The 20790-nt window shown below is 41.0% G+C and overlaps 1 protein-coding gene across 11 annotated transcripts in view; it reads right to left on the bottom strand.

Annotated features, from left to right (window-relative positions):
• The window catches only part of FHIP1A (FHF complex subunit HOOK interacting protein 1A), a 278113-nt gene that overhangs the window by 139819 nt on the left and 117504 nt on the right, over positions 1 to 20790 (bottom strand). For 2 of the 11 annotated variants that reach the window (XM_027117168.1, XM_027117177.1), the window contains exon 3: positions 10911 to 11069. The exons of 8 other annotated variants lie outside the window; for them this stretch is intronic. The gene's annotated coding sequence lies outside the window, so the exon portion shown is untranslated. Of the gene's footprint in view, positions 1 to 10910; positions 11070 to 11518; positions 11673 to 20790 lie in introns of all 11 variants that reach the window. One more of the 11 variants, XM_027117169.1, reaches the window with a different exon arrangement.

Below are 20790 nucleotides of genomic sequence, written 5' to 3'. Positions count from 1 at the left end.
ACTGGGCATATACCCAGAAAAAAACATAATTCAAAAAGACATATGCACCTCAATGTTCACTGCAGCACTATTTACAATAGCCAGGTCAGGAAGCAACCTAAGTGCACATCAACAGATGAATGGATAAAGAAGTTGTGGTACATATATACAATGGAATATGACTCAGCTGTAAAAAGGAACGAAATTGAGTCATTTCTTGAGACGTGGATGGATCTAAAGACTGTCATACAGAGTGAAGTAAGTCAGAAAGAGAAAAACAAATATCGTATATTAACACATGTATGTGGAACCTAGAAAAATGGTACAGATGAACTGGTTTGCAGGGCAGAAGTTGAGACACAGATGTAGAGAACAAACGTATGGACACCAAGGGGGGAAAACCACGGTGGGGTTGGGATGGTGGTGTGATGAATTGGGCGATTGGGATTGACATGTATACACTGATGTGTATAAAATTGATGACTAATAAGAACCGGCAGTATATAAAAGCAAACAAACAAAAAAAGAAACAACTAATACTAAACTTTCTTTGGGTTATTTGTATGGAAATATGTTACTATAAATGTTTCAGACATGACATGAAATTTCTAAAAATCTTATATGTTCTGGCATAATGTTATAAGTCATAATTCTAGTTATTAAAATGTATATCTTTAAAATGTATATCTCATAAATAACTAAATTTCCTTGTCAATTGCATTATTATGAACTTTCATCAAATCTTTACCCGTGGTCATTTTTAAGTCTTTTGTCATTTACAGACAATTCTGGGTGTACTCTGATGCTTTTGCAAAAATGTTCCTATAAAAGGGTTTAATCTTCAAGGAATTCATGGAAAAGACTCTGATAAGTACATGTTTCTGGTAACTGACTATACTGCTCAACTGAATGAATAAGCATTTTCAGAACTCTAATGGAAAACTGATGAATTCATAAAAGTGCTAACAAAAGATAAAAAATAAATAAATAATGAAAATTGGAAGTAAACAATATGTCCACCATAGACAAGTTAACTCAACAATTAAGTTATCTGAACTCATTAAAATGTTGACTTAGAGTAAAATTTAATGACACAGGCAAATGCTTACACTATAATGTGAAGCAAGAAAAGTGGGATACAAAAATTATATACATGGCATGACCATAATTATATATAATATGTATTTATGTCCAATATTGTCATGTGTATATGTATAATATTTATAAATAACACTATTTATAAGGACAGATAACGTGAATAGTAGTTATCTCCAGGTGTATTTTATTTCCTTCTTTGATGTTTCCATAGTCCAGATTCTCCATTTTAGCATGTAATAACGTTGTAATCAAAGGAATTTTTCGTACATATACAGGACTGAAAAATATAAAACAATGAGGATTTAAGCAATTATGAGCTTATTCTGCTGGATACATGCATTAGGAATTCAGAGAGAGAGGCGTCACTACAAGCTGTGCAGCAGAAGAGATTCCTGGAGGGGGTTCACAAGTAGAATTTAGGTTTATAGAATAGTGCTTAAGAGCACTGATTCTAGAGCTAGATTTCCCAGGTTCAAATCCTAGCCCTGCCACTTACCAATTGTGAGAGTTTAAGCAAGTCACTCAAACTCTCTCAGCCTCAGTTTTCTCATCTATAAGATGGGACTGGTATCAGTTCTTACTTCAAAGAGTTCTTGTGAGGATTAAACAAATTCACATAAGTAAGGGCTTTAGGACAGTGCCTGACACATAGTAAGCATTATATAAGTACTAGCATAATTATCAAAAGGGCACTTTAGACTACATGAGCATAATACATTAGTAGTTCACCCTTTTGCTGAATTCTAACTATCTGTCAGACACACACACAACTCACACTTTGCACTTCTAGGTAGGAAGGACCATCACTATGCCCAATTTATAGATAAGAAATCTGAGGCACAGAGAGGTTCATGGCCCAAGGCAAGTGGCTGAACCAGTACCTGATCCCAAGCTAATCTGACCCCAGTGCCCATGCTCTTAACCATGGCACCGTCCTGTAGGGAGCAGTAAACAAGCTTACCTCGGGCAGACAGGTGACTACTTCGAAAGATCACAGGAACTACCATCAACAGAGGGCGTGCAACCGGAAAATGAAGCCAGACAGGGAGTCAAGCTCCATTGCATTGGGCAACTGGGAGAAAGATTTCTGAGCAGAGTGGTTACAGGACAAAAGAGGGATGTAAGGAAATTAGTGCGGCAGGTAAACAGGGAATGAAGCACAAGGAGGCTGTTGACAGAGAGTGAGCAGTTATAGACAAAGCAGTGGTGCGCTGGTGAGGGACTGGGCCAGGTGACAGCACAGAGAGACAGCAGAGCTGGCAAATCAAAACAACGCTTTGAAGGGAAAATTAAGAGAACTCAGAAACACAATACTGGAAGCAAAAAAAAGAGAGAAACATCATATCTCACAAGCCACTGAGGGCTGGACAAGAAATGTTTCCTTTTATTTTGATTTCTATAAGTTTTGTAAAATGTTTAGTGCATTTACTTACATATTTGTAAAGCATTAAAAAAAAAAACCTAACCAACAGTAGCACGATAAAAAGCATCACACAACACCGTACTCTATGCAAGCAACGCTGACTGAAAAGGTGTATTGCAGTAAGTGACAAAAGTGATTAGCAAGAAATCATAGAGCATAACATCTTTTGTGTAAAGGAAGTGGCTATTTAGAAAATCAAGATAAAGAGCCCACTAATGGCTAATACTGACAAAGAGCCCAAGTCTGATAACATCTCCCAGCACAAAGACAGGCTGATTTATCCCTTGTTTTAAAGTGGCAGCCAGAGCTTGCCAACAAAAATATGTGATTAATCTAATTAGCTTACTGAACTGAGGAAACAACGTGCCAAAATCATATGTACTCACAGATTGGCCCTTCCAGGACAAAGCAGTGTCACATAAAAGCCTATCCTTCAACTTAAATGTTCACGCTCATTAAAAGGGATGAAGCCAGCAGTACTCAGCTTGTAGGAGCTTAATGAATATTACTGGATGGTGATGACACAGACATGAGCCTCAAAAGAATCAGCTCTCATGGTGGAAAAGAGGAAGGATCACAAAGGACTGCACAAATGTATGTGCTGTGGCAAAAGTCCAATTACCCGCTCAGGCCAGGCAATTGGACCACGTTACACCTGCATTAACATTCCCACTCTCAGCTTAATGCTTTAATAGCCTCATTGACAATGCCTGTCTTCACTTGGGGTTATCAGCAAATACAAGCCACGTCTGTTGAGACTGGCAAAGTCATCCATTTATTCAACAAATATTCTTGGGCCCTTACCATGCACAGGTAATAAGTGATTATCTCTGTCTAGTCTTTTGCTGCTAAGGCAAGAGAGATTCTAAATACCAGTTTGGTGCACGAAAAACCCTTAAAGGTTAGAGACGAACAGCCTAGAGAATAGAAAAGGGACATCACTAGCTTCATCTAATAGTCTGCAGATCACAAGGGCAGCTGCCTCATTGGTTCCCATTAGGGGGTACATATGTATCCAAAAGGCAAACTTTCTTCTTCGGCGGGGTGTCGTTCAACAGCGTCTCTCTCATAGACTCAGACCCAAGTCATTTTAAGGAAAAATGTGAGTAACTGTTTATTCAAATTGCCTTGCCTCTTCTACCTTCAACATCACCGCTTAGAAGGATCCCTGGTCCAGAGAGCCACAGAAGCTGACACTCCTAGAGCCATGGGTCAGGTGAGCTGACCTGAGCAGCTGGGCAGCCTTGCCCGGCGTGGGAAAGCAGGACACACCCAGAGGGCACAGGGGGAGTAGAACAGAGTCGGGCTTACAAGCAGATGGTTGATATTTGGTATTTTCTAGACCTCTTATTTTTATCCCTAAGATCCTATGTAAAACAATGTATCAGTTCACTTCTGAAGTAAAGATAATTTATTATACCCAATTTCACTGCCACAGAGTAATTTGAGTACCCCTGAACTTGAAAAATGAATCACTTTGTATCACCTTATATCAAATCATGAGCATCATTTATATGAAAAGTTTTTCACAGGAAGAGAAAACAAAAATGTTGATTTTACCAAATGTATAATTACTGATAATTAAGTATTTGACAAGCTGAAACTATATAGAGCTATGGTATAAAAGAGTCAAACTTTAAATTTCAGTAAGAATTTTTTTAAAGGTATTTATAAATACTCTGCTTTGGGAGCATTGTTTTCTCTGAAAAGAGAACCTCCCCAACCCCTTGACTACAGACTAGTCTCAGTCAATCGTCAGCTACTCAGTCGTCAGCATGTAGCCCTGCAAGACCGACGACGGCAGAAATCCTGCTGCAACAAGGTGGTGGTTGGTAGATTAATAGACAATGTCATTCATGGCAGGGAATCACTAAAAATGACATATACACACATTTTAAATACCTTATTTCATCATGAACCGTAAAAAGGCAAATTTATTTGCCAATATTTTCACACAGGCCAAAGCTATTTCTTCAAGTACAGGTCTACTGATTGAAGTTCAAAGCTGTCTTTCTTGCACAAACCATCCTCATAATGTATAATATACGATTTCCAGTTTGTCTACTTGAAGCTGAGAAAAATCTCAATGTGAATCAATCTAAGTGCAGAATCATTCTATATTTTAAACATCTTCCCAATCTTTTAGTTATCTCTTCCACATCCAATTTGACAGCAATGTCTTACAGCAATTTGCCTTTATTTAGTCTTTGCAAAGAATTCAACTTCAGAGAAACAAACCTTTCTTTTCACACACACACATTTCATCAGATTGTATGCTACTTGATGAAAGTATATAATTACTGTAACAATGCACACAACTCAGCAGTGGGAGGAAAAGTCTGGCCCTCCAGAGCGCCCAGGAATTAGCCAACCAGACAGAGCACTCAGCAGGGTGTGGACAGAAACCAGTGTGTTCTCCAGAGAGAAGAGAAAGAACTGGCAATCCAGGGGCCCACTTAGACTGGTGAAGAGAACTCCTGTTGTATTATAAAAAGAAGCCAGTTGCGCTTTCAAGAGCTAGCTTCTAGCTTAAAACAGTATCTCCAGGCAACTAATGTTATGACTTGTTCAGGGGAGATGTCAGTGAAGTCTCCCTGGGAAGAACTGCTATGTCCTTCTGCGACATCCCTCTTGGGAAAAGTCCTATGGAGTCATTCTTTGTGAGAAAGGAGGTATGTACTGCTATCTATATAGCCTGAGGTTATCTCTGGACTTTAATTTCCATTATTTACACTGGATGATAATCTGTAATAGACAAGCCGGTAGAAAAACTGCTGGCCTTGAGCAGCCCTAGAAAAACTGCTGGCCTTGAGCAGCCCGTTTACAAGAAAACTGACACACAGATTAGCAAACAGTCTCCCACACTGCCCCCCACCTCCACAAAAGACACGACTCCATACCTGTGCAAGACCATTGAAGCTGGCAGCCAGTCCACAGACTGTTTTTTTTTTTATTACTACTGTTTTCATTCGGACGCCTTTAGGTATTTATGCTCCAGTTTACCACAGACTCCAGCACTCCCTATGGTCTCACATCTGCCTCACCCCAGTGGTGCAACAGAGTCCCACCAAAACTCGACCCTACAGAAACTTTGGTTAGTCTCTGGCAACACTAGGCGTGCTCGCAGCGAGAAGGCATTCGCCTCGGCAGAGGCACCCAGCCACGCCAATAAACAGACACCAGGGGGTTCTCTTCCCACGGAGAAACAGAAATGATTGGCAGCTTAAGCAACTGTTCGAAAACCGTAGCCTTTGTAAGAACCATGTGGGAACCTTGCGGAACTGCAGATTCCTGGAGCCCTAACCCTTCAGATTCTGATTCAGTAGGTCTAGGAGTGGAGATCCAGGAATCTGCATTTCAACAAGCACCCGAGGTGATACTGATGTGAGAGGTATAATAATAAAAACATTAGCAACAATCGTAAGTGCTTACCAGGCCCTGCTCCGAGCACTTTACATATAATGGCTTAACCCTTGGAACAACCCTATGAGGTAAATAGTATTCTTATCCCCATTTTACGAATGAGAAAACTGAAGAAGAGAGAGATTAACAAACATGCCTCTGCTTACTCAGCTAGTAAGGGGAAGAGCCAGGATGAGAGGGTCTCTGAGGAACAAGTCTAAAGTCCATGCTGGCTATAGGCCAACAGTTCTGAGACTTGACACCAAAGGCACAAACCATAAAAGGAAAAATTGACAAACTGAACCTCATCAAAATTAAGAAAACTTTTGCTCTATAGAAGGCTACATGAAGAAGATTAAAAGACAAACTAAAGACTAGCAAAAAATATCCACAAACCACATATCTGACAAAGGACCAGTGTCTAGAATAGTAAAGAACTCTCAAAAACTCAACAGTAAAAAAACCCAAATAATTCAATTAGAAAATGGGCAAAAGACATGAGCAGACATTTCACCAAAGAGAATATACGAAAAGCAAATAAGCACACGAAAAGATGTTCAACATCATTAGTTATTAGGGAAATACAAATTAAAACCACAAGGATGCATCACTACACACCTATCAGAATAAGCTAAACAGTAACAATGCTAAATGTTGATGAGGACGCAGAGAAACTGGATCATCCATACACTGCTGGTGAGAATGTGAAACGGTGCTGCCACTCTGGAAAACGGTTTGGCAGTTTCTTTGAAAACTACACATGCAATTACATGCAATCCAGCAACGGACCTACTGGGGATTCGTCTCAGAGAAATGAAACTCCCGTTCACACAAAAACTTGTACACAAATGCTCACAGCAGCTTTATCTGTAACAGCCAAAAACTGACATCAGCCCAGATTTCCTTCAATACGCAAATGGGTAAACAAGTTGTGGCCCATCCATACCACGAAGTATCACTCGGCAATAAAAAGGAACAAACTACCGATACCAACAACAACTCGGATAAATGACCAGGGAATTACACTGAATGAAAAAAGCCAGTTCCAAATGGTTACATACTGCATGATTCCTTTACATAACATTTTTGAAATGATAAAATTTTATTTATTTATTAACTTATTTTATGGAAATATAGTTGATTTACAATGTTGTGCTAATTGCTGTACAGCAAAGTGATTCAGTTATACATATATAGACATTAGTTTTCATATTCTTTTCCATTATGGTTTAATCACAAGATGTTGGTCATAGTTCCCTGTGCTATACAGTAGGACCCTGCTGTTTATCCGTTCTATATATAATAGTTTGCATGTGCTAATCCCAAACTCCCAATCCATCACTCCCCCATCCCTCCCACCCCTTGGCAACCACAAGTCTGTTCTCTATGTCTGTGAGTCTGTTTCTGTTTCGTATGTAGGTTCATTTGTGTCATATTTTAGATTCCACATATAGGTAATATCATATGGTATCTGTCTTTCTCTTTTTGACTTACTTCACCTAGTATGATAGTCTCTAGTCCATCCATGTTGCTGCAAATGACATTATTTCGTTCTTTTTTATGACTGAGTAATATTCCATTGTGTGTATATATATATATATATATATATATATATATATATACACACCACGTCTTCTTTATCCATTCCTCTGTCAATGGATAGTCAGATTGCTTCCATGTCTGGCTATTGTAAATAGTGCTGCTATGAACACTGGGGTGCATGTATCTTTTCGGGTTAAAGTTTCCTCCGGATATATGCCTAGGAGTGCGATTGCTGGTTCATATGACAGCTCTATTTTTAGTTTTTTGAGGAACCTCCATACTGTTCTCCATAGTGGCTGCACCAATTTACATTCCCACCAACAGTGTACAAGCGTTCCCTTTTCTCCACACTCCCTCCAGCATTTATTATTTGTAGACTTTTTGATGATGGTCATTCTGACCGGTGTGAGGTGATACCTCATTGTAGTTTTGATTTGTGTTTCTCTAATAATTAGCGATGTTGAGCATCTTTTCATGTGCCTGTTGGCCATCTGCATGTCTTCTTTGGAGAAATGTCTATTTAGGCCTCCTGCCCATTTTTTGATTGGATTGTTTGGTTTTCTTTCGTTATTGAGTTGTATGAGTTGTTTGTATATTTTGGAAATTAAGCCCTTCTTGGTCACACTGAAATGACAAAATTTTATGAATGGAAGACAAATTAGTTGCCAGGGGTTAGGTATGGGAAGATGGGGGCTGGGAGCACAGGAGAGAAGTGGCATGATTATAAAAGGGCAATAGGAGGGACCCTTGTGGTGTTGGAACTGCTCAGTGTCTTGACTGTGGTGGTAGACCCACAAACCCACTCCAGTGGTAAACTTGAATAGAACTTAATATAGTAATACAGGTACACACAAATAAGTACAAGTAAAACCGGGGATCTGAGGACTGTATCAATGTCAACATCCTGGTTATGATACTATACTTCTGCAAAAATGCTTCCTTTGGGGGAAAATGGGTAAGGCGTACAAGGAACGTCTCTATTATTTCTTACAACAGCATAAGAATTTACAATGATCTCAATAAAATTTCAATTAAAAAGAAAAACTCCATGCTCCCAAGTGTGCAGGTGAAATCAGGCACTGTGTTCTTTCACTAGGAATATAAAATGGCACTACCTTTCTGGGGAACATCTGGCAACACCATCAAAAGTGAAAAACATATATATCCTTTGATCCAACAATTCCGTTTTTAGGCTATTAATTGTAATGAATAATTTATGATGTGTCAAACATTTAGTTGCGAGAGTACTTAATTTCAGCAGTGCTTTTTTAATAGTTAAAGACTAGAGACAACTGAACGTGGTACGTCCACAACAGGAGATTCTATCAAGTCAGCAAAATAATCTTTGGGAGTAAAACAGCTGACCTGGAAAGATAGGCAAGATAGATGCAGATGTTCTACGGATATTTACTCAATTCCTGCTATGTGCCAGGCACTGCTGTTGACTGGGAACTCTCACACAACCAACAAGGCATGGTCCCTGAGCTCAACTATACAGTCTGATGGACTGTCCTCTACTGGTAAGTAAACAGTTGACAAAACGCTATACACGTATCTCTGTAGGTGATTACAAATACACACGCACATACACATGCACATATTTTTTATCTATATATAATACAAATTCTGGAAGGATATAGCCAAAATGTCAATAGTGGTGATTTCCGGCAAGTAGGATTGTGTGTATGTGTTTTATTTAATTTTATTTGTTTTGCACATCTATGTATTCTAAATTTCTACAATTAACAAGTTTCACTGGTATTAATTTTATTACTGGGAGGAAAAAGGCTGGTCCCCAGAGAGTGCCTTTTTTTTTCTCTTTTTAGTTTCTTTTGATTTCTAATAAGGCACAATCAGAGTGAAATTTTTCTAAATCCTGATTCAAAGAACTCAAAGACCTCTTCAATTATCAATGTGAATAAAGGCAAATTAACCAAACTGGATTACCTCAGGATAAGAATTGGGCCTATTTGTAAAAGTTGCATTTCCTTACAAATTCAGGTTTGTAAGCAATTTCTAGCCCTTGGATTGAGCTGGAGTTTCTATTTCAGGAAGTTTGTACTGTTTGCTTTTGCTAATTTCTTAAAACAATGCAGATTCTTTACAGAAAAATATTTTAAATACAGATGTCCAACAAAATGTAGTATCACTCAACCAGAAAAAAACAACTATTTTAAGCTCCAGATATACTACTTTAAACTAATATCTATGTGTGCATATTTGCTAGTTCACGTGGTTACACTAAGATGGTCTCACACAGCACATACTGCTGTTTAAACTGGGTAGGGTTTTTTTTTGCTTAGCAACATATGCCGTTTTAATGATATATTTTAACATTAAATATGTTTATTTAACCAATCTGCTAATGGTTGGATATTTAGTTTGCTTCCAGGTTTCAGAGTTACAAACAGTTGACAATGAGCATTCTTTTAACGGAACGTTTGAGCATTTCCTTGATTTTGTCCTCCAGCTGAAATCCCAGAAGAGGACATTCTGGCTCAAAGGGTATGAGCCGGAGGGTATGCACACCTGAAAGCTATTGATGTAAGTGGGCTCCCAAAGAGCTGTACCAACTTACAACAGTCAGTACGGGAAGGAAAGTGATCCAGTTTCTATCAATACATGCTCACTAATGCTGCTGACCAACATGAGAATTAACTTGTTCTTGGATTCTCTAGAATTTCACTTTTGGGGGAAAAAAAAATCATTTTAATAGCAGATCAAAACAGAGGGATTACCTGGCTGCCAGTTAAATTAGAAATTTTACTTTGTCAACTTCACTTTAATTGCAGAATTTTGTCAGACCCACTAAGGCAAACCAAAGATCATCTCTGTAGAACTCTGTATTCAATTCAATGATCTTTATTTAGATAATCACTGTGAATTCTTATCTGACATCCCCAAACCTTTACCCTACAGAGATCAGCCTCCCCACCAGGAACTCCCAGGCTAAGACAGAGGTGGCCATTTCATAGTAACTACCTCATGGGGCAACGTGGGAATAAATGAGATCATGCAGGTTCATGCACCTGCTTAAGGCACAATGCTATTACTGCCCATCACATATTAAATGGTTCAAAAATGTTTACTATTAGTGTTCTATTATAAGTAACTCAACTTCAGCATGACATAATGAGGACTTAAATTCCAGCTATTTCGATCCTCTTTTATTTTTACAGATGAAGAAACTGGGGTTCGCAAGGCTAGGTGTAGAACTCAGGCCTCCTTGACGCCAGTCTGATACTCTTTCTCTAAAACTATTTTGTCTGTTGGTAGGTTTTCTCTAGTGAAGGCTACAAACACCTTAATTCACACAATTACACTTAATCAGAGCAATCTGCAATTTGAGATTTAAGTCTACATGCTCAGAATATACTTGGCTTATAGATATCTGCCTGGTTAAATAATAATTCTCTAAAGCAGGTATTTTAAGTTGCAGGCTAAAAGCAAATGGGTTTATACCCACCTCAGACGATGATGAATGATTGATGATAAATCTCTATGCTGATCGAGGGTTTCTGATTACATTAGACAGAGGGCATGAAGACTAATTAAAAATGCTCATACACTCATCACCGCTGATTGCGCAAATCCCACCGCTGAAAGTACAAGTGCAGCACCTTCTCTAAAATGACAGAGGAAACAGATGAATTTCTACTCAGAACTCCCAGAGGCTATCTGTCTTGATTTCAGGGTAAATGGGTTTTCCCTAAAACCCTAAATCACAAACAGAATGACAGTCCAAAAACCCTGGACCAAATTTTACTATTCTGTCTGAGCAGGGGCTGGCCAGGTCTGGTCACATGGCACATGATCAATAAATAATTACAGATCGATTGGTAAATAGGTCTGTGGGCATACTTTAGGGATTTTCAAAACTAATTTTTCTAGACGCCTACATAATTGGAAGTCGTGGTGTGTGTTCCAGTGAGCTAAAGGACCTACATCCTATATGCCACCCAAAACAGCCCTTATATGCACTCCAGACTCTGGTTCCCTCTTATATGCACTCCTGCCCTACAGTGAGGGGCTTGTACTGATCTCTCCCTACCCCTTTGGGGCCACAATTATTACCTGACAGTCAGCAGTGTCGCATTCACCCAGGAAAACGTCACCAGGTAAAACACAGGTGCTTTCTAATAACAAGGCAAGATGGGTGGTTCTGGCCTCTGTCTTCTAAGGAACCTCCACCCACCACACATCACAATCGTCAACACATGCTGCTGAGCTGAAAAGGGAAGGATGGGAGGAGGCTGACAGTCAACCTGCGCTCTCCTACTCCTCAACCCCAACACACACACACACTCCACCCCTATCCAGGAAAGCCACCACCACCAGCCTCCTCTCTGACCTGATTCAGGACTTAGAATCCTTACCTAGCTTCAGGATGTGACGATGGGAGAATCTACCCATTATGCTGCCTGAACGCGCCCAAGTGTTTATTTTTGGTTTGTTTGTTTTCTTTTGTTTTGTTTTCAGCCCTGCTGCATGGCACAGCCTGTGGGATCTTAGTTCCCTGACCAGGGATGGAACCCACGCCCCCCACTGGAAGCATGGAGTCTTAACCCCTGGACCGCCAGGGAAATCCCTGCGCGCCCGAGTGTTGAAGGAGCATTTACCCATCTTCCTCCAGGAGACGCCTGTGGCCCCTCTGTGTGCCTGCAGGGTGGGCAGCCAGGGGAGTGGGGAAAGGAAGAGTACCTGGCCCATGCAACGTGCACAACAGAGGGCATGTTTGGAGAACTGGCTTAAAACTCAAAATCCTGTGGAATGAAGATATCTGTCATACTAGCTTTTGATCCGCTTGATGTATAAAGAATCAGAAAAATGAAAATGGGTTTTAAATTACATAATCTGCATTAATAGCAAGAAGAAGTCTTGAAATTAATGGAAATTCAACACAGCAACCATAAACCCAAGGTGGAAAAGGGAATCAATAATGAGACTCTGAGCTTGCAAAGTCATCCTAGTTTAAGCAATAAAAGGACAAAAGCCAAAAAAAGACACAGACCAAACAATACCAAAATTATGCAGCTGCTCAACCTCTGCTTTTTGAAAAACAATCAAATACCAGCAGGGAATTACGCAATGCCACACATCCACAATACTCTATATTCTTTCCATGTGAATTACCAGCAAGTGAAATTTACGTTTTCTATTTTGTAACTTTCTTATACATTCCTAAATATATTCCTATGCTGTTATATTTTATTTTATTTTTTAATTCTTGCCTTTTTTACTTCACTCCCTTTTTTTTTTTTTTCATTCCCTTTTTGATACATCTCTCACTGGGCCCTGGTGATCCAGATTCTGGCCCAAGCTCTGTCCCTGTAGATATCAATGTAATTTATATAAGTATCAGTGGGCCTCTGTTTTTCCATTAACGTATTCAACAAATTCTACTCTGCACCAGGTTCAGTGCGAAGTACGAGGCATACAACACGGAACAAAGTCAAACACGGACCCTGTTCTTAAGGAGCTCAGAGTCTTTAAAGACGAGGCTTAGCTATGAAATCAACAATCCGTTTAAGTTCTCACGGTTTTGTCCTTACTCTTCTCCCTCTTTCTTCTGATTCTCAAGGAACTAACTTCAACTTTTTCATTCCACTATTAATCACCTTTAATGCTTCCACAACAGTCAGTGCCACACAAAAATTTTATGCTCTAACACGGGGATTTAGCCAGATTGGTTCACAAGGCAAGAAGGAGGAAAATGGAGAAGAGGGATTCTATAAAAATCAAGGCCTCAAAAAAATGTAGAGCAGCTAGCTCTGTTTTAGATGAACACAGAATGTGAGTAAAGGTAACAGGGGGAAAACAAGCAGCAAGAGAAGCAGAGAAAGCATAACTGGCTCCTCCTCAGAAAATGGAACCTGACCCCCTGAAAGTCTGGTCACTGGGTTATTCAATCCTGATTGCTTAATGAAAGTGTACAAATCAGCAGATATTATGCCTGAGCGTTCCAAATGTCCCTAATTATGACCAAGTAGGTGAAGGCCTTAAAAAAATCACACTTCACCTTATTGGAAGGGTTTCTGGCACATCAGTAATTAAAACACCTCAGTTCCCAACTACATTAGAAACATGATAATTATCTTCATACGAAATTTGCTTTTACAACACTTGAAATGCTTCAAATCCTAGCATGACAACGGAATATAAACAAAAAGACGGCAGATTAATAAGGCTTCTGTCCGTGACTGTGTTGCTGCAGCTCGAAGTTAAGAGCTCCCCCCTTTGGGAAAAACGAGCATTAACAGTCCCCAGAAGAAAACGCATGATTATCATGATTATCATTATAATAATATTAGCAGCACCTAAATTTTCTTGAGTCATTACTGTGTGCCACGCCGGTACTAAGTGCTTTGTTACATGCCCCGAGCTCAGAGAGACTGAGTAACTTGCCAAAGGTCACCCAGCCAGGACGTGTCAGACTAGGGAACTGAACCCAGATCTGCCTGGCTCCAAAATTCATACCATTCATCACTATGCTGCCACCAAAGAGGTAGCGTCAAAGGAAGGGAGGGGGCAGGAAAGAGAAGGAGCTGGCAAAGCACAGTTTACAAGATTAAAAATCATTAGAGCCATAGAAGCTGAATGCTGAACCACTAGAGAAGCCCAAACAGAATTCCAAAGAATTCCCCAAACAGGTATCAGAAAACCCACCTTCTTGCCCAAGGCTAGTAAAATTTGAACAAAGAGAAATGGTGAGGCCGTGGCATGAGGAAAAAGTGATTCATCAAGAGAGTCCCTCCCTGGAACTTGTTTGGTGGTCCAGTGGATAAGACACTGCGCTCCCAATGCAGGGGGCCTGGGTTCGATCCCTGGTTGGAGAATTAGATCCCACATACCACAGCTAAGAAGCCCGCATGCCACAACTAAGAGTCTGCATAATGCAACTAAAAGCTGGCACAGCCAAAAATAAATATTTTTTTAAAAAAATTAGCACTGCATTTATTTTTTAAAAAAAAAGAGGGTCCCTCCCTGAGGACAGGCAGTGGAAACAAGTTGTCCAGGACCATATGCCTACTGTGTGCCAGTCGCCAAGCTACTGCCCTGGTTATGGTCTCTAGGCTCCATGTGCTAGAGAGAAATGACAAATCCCTAAATGAGGATGAGAACCTGTACACAGACCCTGTGAAGGGGAAACGAGCAGGACTGATGGGATCTTCTCCTGGAACATTTGCCTCCAGGGTTGCTAACTCAGATGAAGACTGCTCAGTGTGAGAGCCCTTCCAACACAGCCCCTAGCTCAGCTGTATTATAGCAAGAACAGTACCACCGTCAAAAGACTGAGTTTGAACTATTTCCTTTCAATAACAGAAAACTCACAATCTTTCCTAGAAGCTCTTTTCCTTGCGAAGGGAAAATGAGAAGCTATCCTGGTTATCAGGCACTAGGAAAAAACTCACGGCCCCATCCCCTCCGAGAATAAGAAAGGGCCAGCACTATTCACCGAGTTTCAACACGGCCTTGCCTTATTTTTGAAGAACTCAAAAGTAAAAAACAGGTCACGGCCTAGTGGAGTCAAATTAATCTAGCTTCAGATCCCAGCGCTGCCGCCAACTAAGTCGTTAACTTTAAGCACAGTACTTAACCTCTTTTGGCCCCAATTTCCTCAGTTTCAAAACAGGGATAATAACCTCCATCTTACTGGTATCTTGTGGGCATTACGTGAGGGTGGACTTTTCACCCCAATGGGGTGCTTGCCCTGCCCACAGCCCCTTCTAAAGGAAATTGGTAATATTGCCAATCAATGTTTGAGGGCAGCACTTGGCAATGATTTTCTGTACACGCACGCGCACGCGCGCGCACACACACACACACACACACACACACACACACACACACACACACCGTCAACCCGCTAATCATATGGAACAGAATCTGAGAATCTGACAGAATCTGAGAATCTGACAGGGGTGGGAACCTGATCTAAAAGCAACTAATCCCTAGGCTGTCCATCAACCATGGTTTAATCTCAGAGGTGATGGCTAATTAGTTCAGCCACTCAAAATCTACTGGAGGGTTGAATTAGAAAGTAAAGCTAGTGGTCAGCACAGAGTGAAGCCCATAGGCCCCAAAACAGAACAGCAACTTGGAGAGTAGCAGGGTTAGCAGTGAGGTCGATGCCCAGAACGACACTCCACAGCCCCTCAGCTGAGGCTCCCAGAACCAGTGGGGATCCAAACACCTTCTAATTCCAGCCTCCAGGTTTCCAATTCCCTGCCCTTCCTGAAGCCGGGCTGTTCCCTTTTCCTAGGATCTAACAAAAAACTTCCTATGACCTGAGGTCCCTTGGAAGCAGAGGTTAACAGGTAAGGAACCTCCATCCATCTGTGAGAGAGGCAGAGGGCAGTGAATCATTCACCAGACTTTTTTGTAGGACCTCGCTGAACAGACTGGGAGACAGGACACGATCCAACTGGCAAAGAAAGGCTCAAGATGCCTTTCAGAGATCCAGGCTAGCCAAGAAAACAACCCAGGGGAGGGGATCCCCGTTATGATAGGTATTTGATCTCTTCAAGAAGTTCCTTGAAGGGAAAGACCAAGTCACGTTCCAAAGCCCTAGTACCTTTGCCACCACTGAGAGCCTCCTCTGAGGGGGAAAATAATGCTCTAACCCTTCTTGAGATTGAAATGAAGACCAATGTTGCTGGTTTTCTCTTTGGGGTAAATTTTCATTAAGGAATGAAAAAAAAAAAAAACCAAAGTAGTCTATCCAAGCCCCCTCAAAACAAAAAACAAAACAAAATAAAAAAACCTTAAGGCAAAGCCTCCCTCCTCTCCCCACACAAATACATAATTTAGAAAATGACAGTCAAAATAACCAGCCGCATCAATCACGCAGGAGCCACTACAGAAGCCTTTCCCAACACCCACCTCCTCCAGCCTGGCCTCCAATCCCATGCCAGCCCTTCTGGAGCAGCTGTGGGGTCCCATTCCATTTATCATTTATTTTATTATCTGGCTTGCAAGCCAATTTGTTCCACTTCGTGTTTCTGGTTTAAATATGTGAGTTGTATACTTCAACAGCATGAACAAAGGTTTTCGGGGACACCCTTGATGTACATTTCACAGCTACCTGCTTCAGTGCCTCTCTCCAATCTGCATGTAACATAGCAAATTTGTTTGCTATATATTTAAAAGAGGCAGCAGACAAGCACTTCTGCACAAATCTAACCTGGGGAGGGAGACAGGGGTATACTAACAGGCCAAGGTGTAATTTACCTAGATTTACTTTTCCTCAGACCACTACTCAGCTGAGCTTGAAAATTGTTGTTCCTGTTAGCTTTTCTTTCAGCCGCCAAACGAAAAAGGCTCAAAGCAGCTGCTGTTCTGACAAAGTATTGACTTCTCACGGGTGGGAGTGAACAGAAAAATTCAGCTCTGAAGCCACTGGCCTGCGTCCATCTGATATGTTATAAGAAATCCCTGAGATAACACTTAGGCTTCTGTTTCGAGCTACACGGTTTTTATTCTATTCTCTCAGTGCACAAGATTCAATGCCTTCCTGGCACTGAGTGGCAATAGCTCAAGGTGATGAGCAGTGAATCACAACAAACTTCACCGAGTGTCTTCATGCAGCCTATAAATAAAATCAGAATCTGTGAAGCTAGCAAACCTTCTGAGGTCTGAACATCCCAAGGTTATTCACTTCTAAACTTCTCTGGGAAGGATAAAAACACAATCAAAAGAAACGTGGTTTATGATGAACAAAATTTCTTAATGTGTGAAAATTCCCATTTTAATTGTCAGGGACGTTATGCTAAAGTATTGCAGACCTTTAACTTCTCACTCCCTGTGTTACCCCCAAAAAGCTCATTTTCCAACAGGGTTTGGAAAGTAATAGAGGTGAGCAGCGAAACACCAGCTGTAAGGAAAAGCTGAGGTTCTGAATTATTTTTATATGATGAAGTTGATGAAATGGGCTGAATAGATCTAATGTCTCATTATGCCACAAAGAAATTTCAAAACACTTATGCAACAAATGGCACATAACTTTTTAGGAATTTGGGTAACTTTAAGTGGGGATTTTCAATTTGTTGAGAGTATCTGCCTAGGCCCTCTTCTCTGCCCCCAACACCTACAGTTCAAGGGTGGGAACTGCAGCCATTCTGGTGTTACATGAGCCGGCTGCCCTGTCTCCCACCTTTGCTGACTAGACTGAGCCCATCAAATTTTCTCCCCTAGAAATTTAAATCAGGATTGGAAAATGCTAAATGAGTTTCTCCAGTTGCTTCAATCACTGGGACACAAACCCACGAGGTAAAAAGCAGCCCAGTTTGGCTACGCGGAATGAAAACTAGTTCAGTGATAGAAGGAAAGAAAATGAGTGCCGAGCTGGTGTTCCAGTTCCTGGTCTGAGGGCAGGCTGAGCCTAAGTCCCTTAAAGATACCAGAATCCTACTGATAAATTTCCCTTTTTATCTAATCTAGTAGAGGTTTCTCTTCATTTCAACCTAGTTCAATCAGGGCTAGGGCTAGAGCAGCATAAGCATGGGATGAAGGTTAAGTAATACTAGAATGATCCTTCAGCAAGTGAAAATAAAATTAAGATAATCATTAAAATTCCGAATCAGAAAACCGACTTTGATCAAAAAAGATGGTGCTGACATGCCATTTGAGAATCTGATTCCTACTTCTGTCATGTATTTATTATAGCATCTCAGTTCAAAATCAAAGAGCCTCAAGTTTCTCTGTGTCAAATGGGTAACACTTCCCTTCCAAGGTCATTTCTTGCTGTCCTCCCTGTCCCCGACCGTACTGACACGCAGCAGCAGCCAGGATCTCTTGCATCTTCCCTTAGTGTTAATTTGCTCACGTTAAGCTTCCTCTCAAAAGCCTACAGTAGCTTCCAACTGCCTGACATCTCAAATTAAAATACCCGATAAAGTGTTGCATCTATTAGTTCTGCATTACCTAACCACTGTCATAACCCATTATGCCTAAACTCACAGCCAGTCCTAGAGTCGGCTCTTGTGTTTGTCATCCCATGGTCACAAGACGCCCACTCCAAGTGGAGAGCACGGCACTTGCTGGTGCTTCCTCTTGGAAATGAGTAAAGGGAAGGGATCCCAGAGTCTGGACACCTGGATACCAGTCATGATTCTTCTATTAACCATCGTCTTTTAATTTCTGTAGGCCGGATTCCTTCTCTGTAAAATAAAGATGCTGGGACTTGACCACTGGCTTTTAGCTTTTTTTCTGCCTCAACACATCTAAGAGATGTGACAAGAACACGAGAAAAGTTACATAATAACATATGAAAACAGGATAAACTATGTCATATGAACTGCATAGAATACCCAGGAGATTGCTATTGGCTTGGCTGGCATCCTGGCAGAGGTAGAACCTGAGCTAAGCCATGAAGAAGAAGAAGGACAGGGATCAAAGGAAGGACACGCGCTTATGTCACTTAATTTTTCACCTCCTTTTGTGCCCGTTAGTGACAAATGGTATTAACAAACCTTTAGGAAAAAACACATATTAAGAGATTGTACTGGGAAGGAGGAAGAAAGGAACTACTCTAAAAATCTATCAAACACTTATTGAGAAAGGTGTCTGTAAGGCAAAGGGTAGTGCTAAAGGCGGAACCCAAAGGTAAGTGGACGTGGTCCACTGCGTCTAGTATCTAAGGTCCAGGACCACAGCTGCTTTGCTCATACTGCACTCCCAAACCCTAAGAGCACCTAGCTGAACACTCAATAAATTTCTGTTGAAAGAATACATAAATACAGCCCCTACTTTTAAGAACTTCAGGTTTTTTTAATGGAGACTAAAAGAGAGAGAGAATACGTTGTCCTTTCCCTTCAGGATCCCTAATAACTATGGCATCAACTTCACTTAAAGGGAGCCCTCCTAGGGATAATAGAGAGAAGAAGGCAAACCTCACACAACAACCATTTTATACAATAAATGATCAAATCCCACCACGTTAGCAAGTAAACAGATCTGTCACTAGTCTCATTCTCTATGCTGATGTATTAGCCAAGAATGATCCTTTTAATAAAAAAAGAGTAAGTCCCTCCACAGTGGTAAGCCCAAATCTCTCTGATACACAGGTAGCTCTCTGCATCATCAGTTCACAGTTGGTCGACTCTGTGGATGCCGGACCCCTGGTTTGGAAGGTGGACTGTACTATGGCCATTTTATAAAAGGGACTGAAGCATCTGCGGGTTTTGGTATCCGCATGAGTCCTGGAACCAGTCCCCCGTGGATACAAAGGGACAACTGTATATATTAATTTGTTTCAAAATGCCACTTCCTCTTAAGTTGGTTTTCCCCTCCAAATGCCTCAACCACAGGCAATTATGTCACATGCACCAGATCCGTGCATCCAAACGACAAACAGTTCCCTTAAACCAAATGTATTACCATAGCAACAAAGGGATTACCCTTGCCATTCTCTACCTGCCATGGCCCGATCTATTTAACATGGCTACACTACAGTGACACTATATAAATGATCATGCTCATTAGCAGCAAGAGTCAGCTCTGGGAAAACCATAAATACCAGACATGCACACAAACGAAACACACATACACACACAGCTGGACGATGGTGTCAGAGATCACAGTGCAAAGGGAAGGAGGGAGAACTAAATGTTCTTAAATTTCAGCTTCCAGTTTAGAATGATATGAGCACACAAATCTCCCAGTTCTTATTTTTTTAAAAAAGGGAAACACAAAAAATGACTTTATACCTATAACACACATTATCAAAAGTTGCTGAAAGCAAGATGATTAGATCAGAAGATCAGAGAGGCAAAGGATGAAATTCATCTTAAACTTGTTTTATGGTTCTGGTTTTGGTTTTTGTTCTGTCCCAGTTTCTGGCTTATTTCTCATTAGGAGAACAGGCAGGAGACTGGAAAATTGGACGCTGAAGGGAGTGTACAGCAGCTGACAGCCAGCTGTGACCATCCTCTCACTCAACCTGGTGAAATCTCCACCGACTTCCCCCGGGGAGATTCCTGAATAGAAAACTGAGGACATCCATCTGGTTCTCTGGGAAAGGAGAGAGTCATCAAGAATAATACGAGACTGAGTTCATGCAGGACCCCTACAGTTCACACTGGGACACAGGGCGAAACCTTAAGGTCAATACAACCACACCCAACAATTCTATCTTAAACCATCTGGTGGGTTTAATCCAGATAGGGGCTGGGTTAGGGTGGCCCCTGTGCCTTGCATCCACAATGACGTAGTAACAGGATCGCCATTGAGAGCTGGAATCAGCTTTGAGGCTGGAAAAGAGGATAAATGGCTCTTTGACTCACTTTGTTGCGCTCTTTCCTGTCACCCCCTCGGAAAGAGGAGGAAAGAGAGAAAAAGGGGACAGC

The sequence above is a fragment of the Aethalodelphis obliquidens genome, unplaced genomic scaffold (assembly GCF_003676395.1).
Source record: "Aethalodelphis obliquidens isolate GAN/ISIS:26980383/991018 unplaced genomic scaffold, ASM367639v1 scaffold17, whole genome shotgun sequence".
NCBI lineage: Eukaryota > Metazoa > Chordata > Mammalia > Artiodactyla > Delphinidae > Aethalodelphis > Aethalodelphis obliquidens.
The sequence above is the reverse complement of the archived record's forward strand: the minus strand, read 5'-3'. Positions and strand labels throughout refer to the sequence as shown.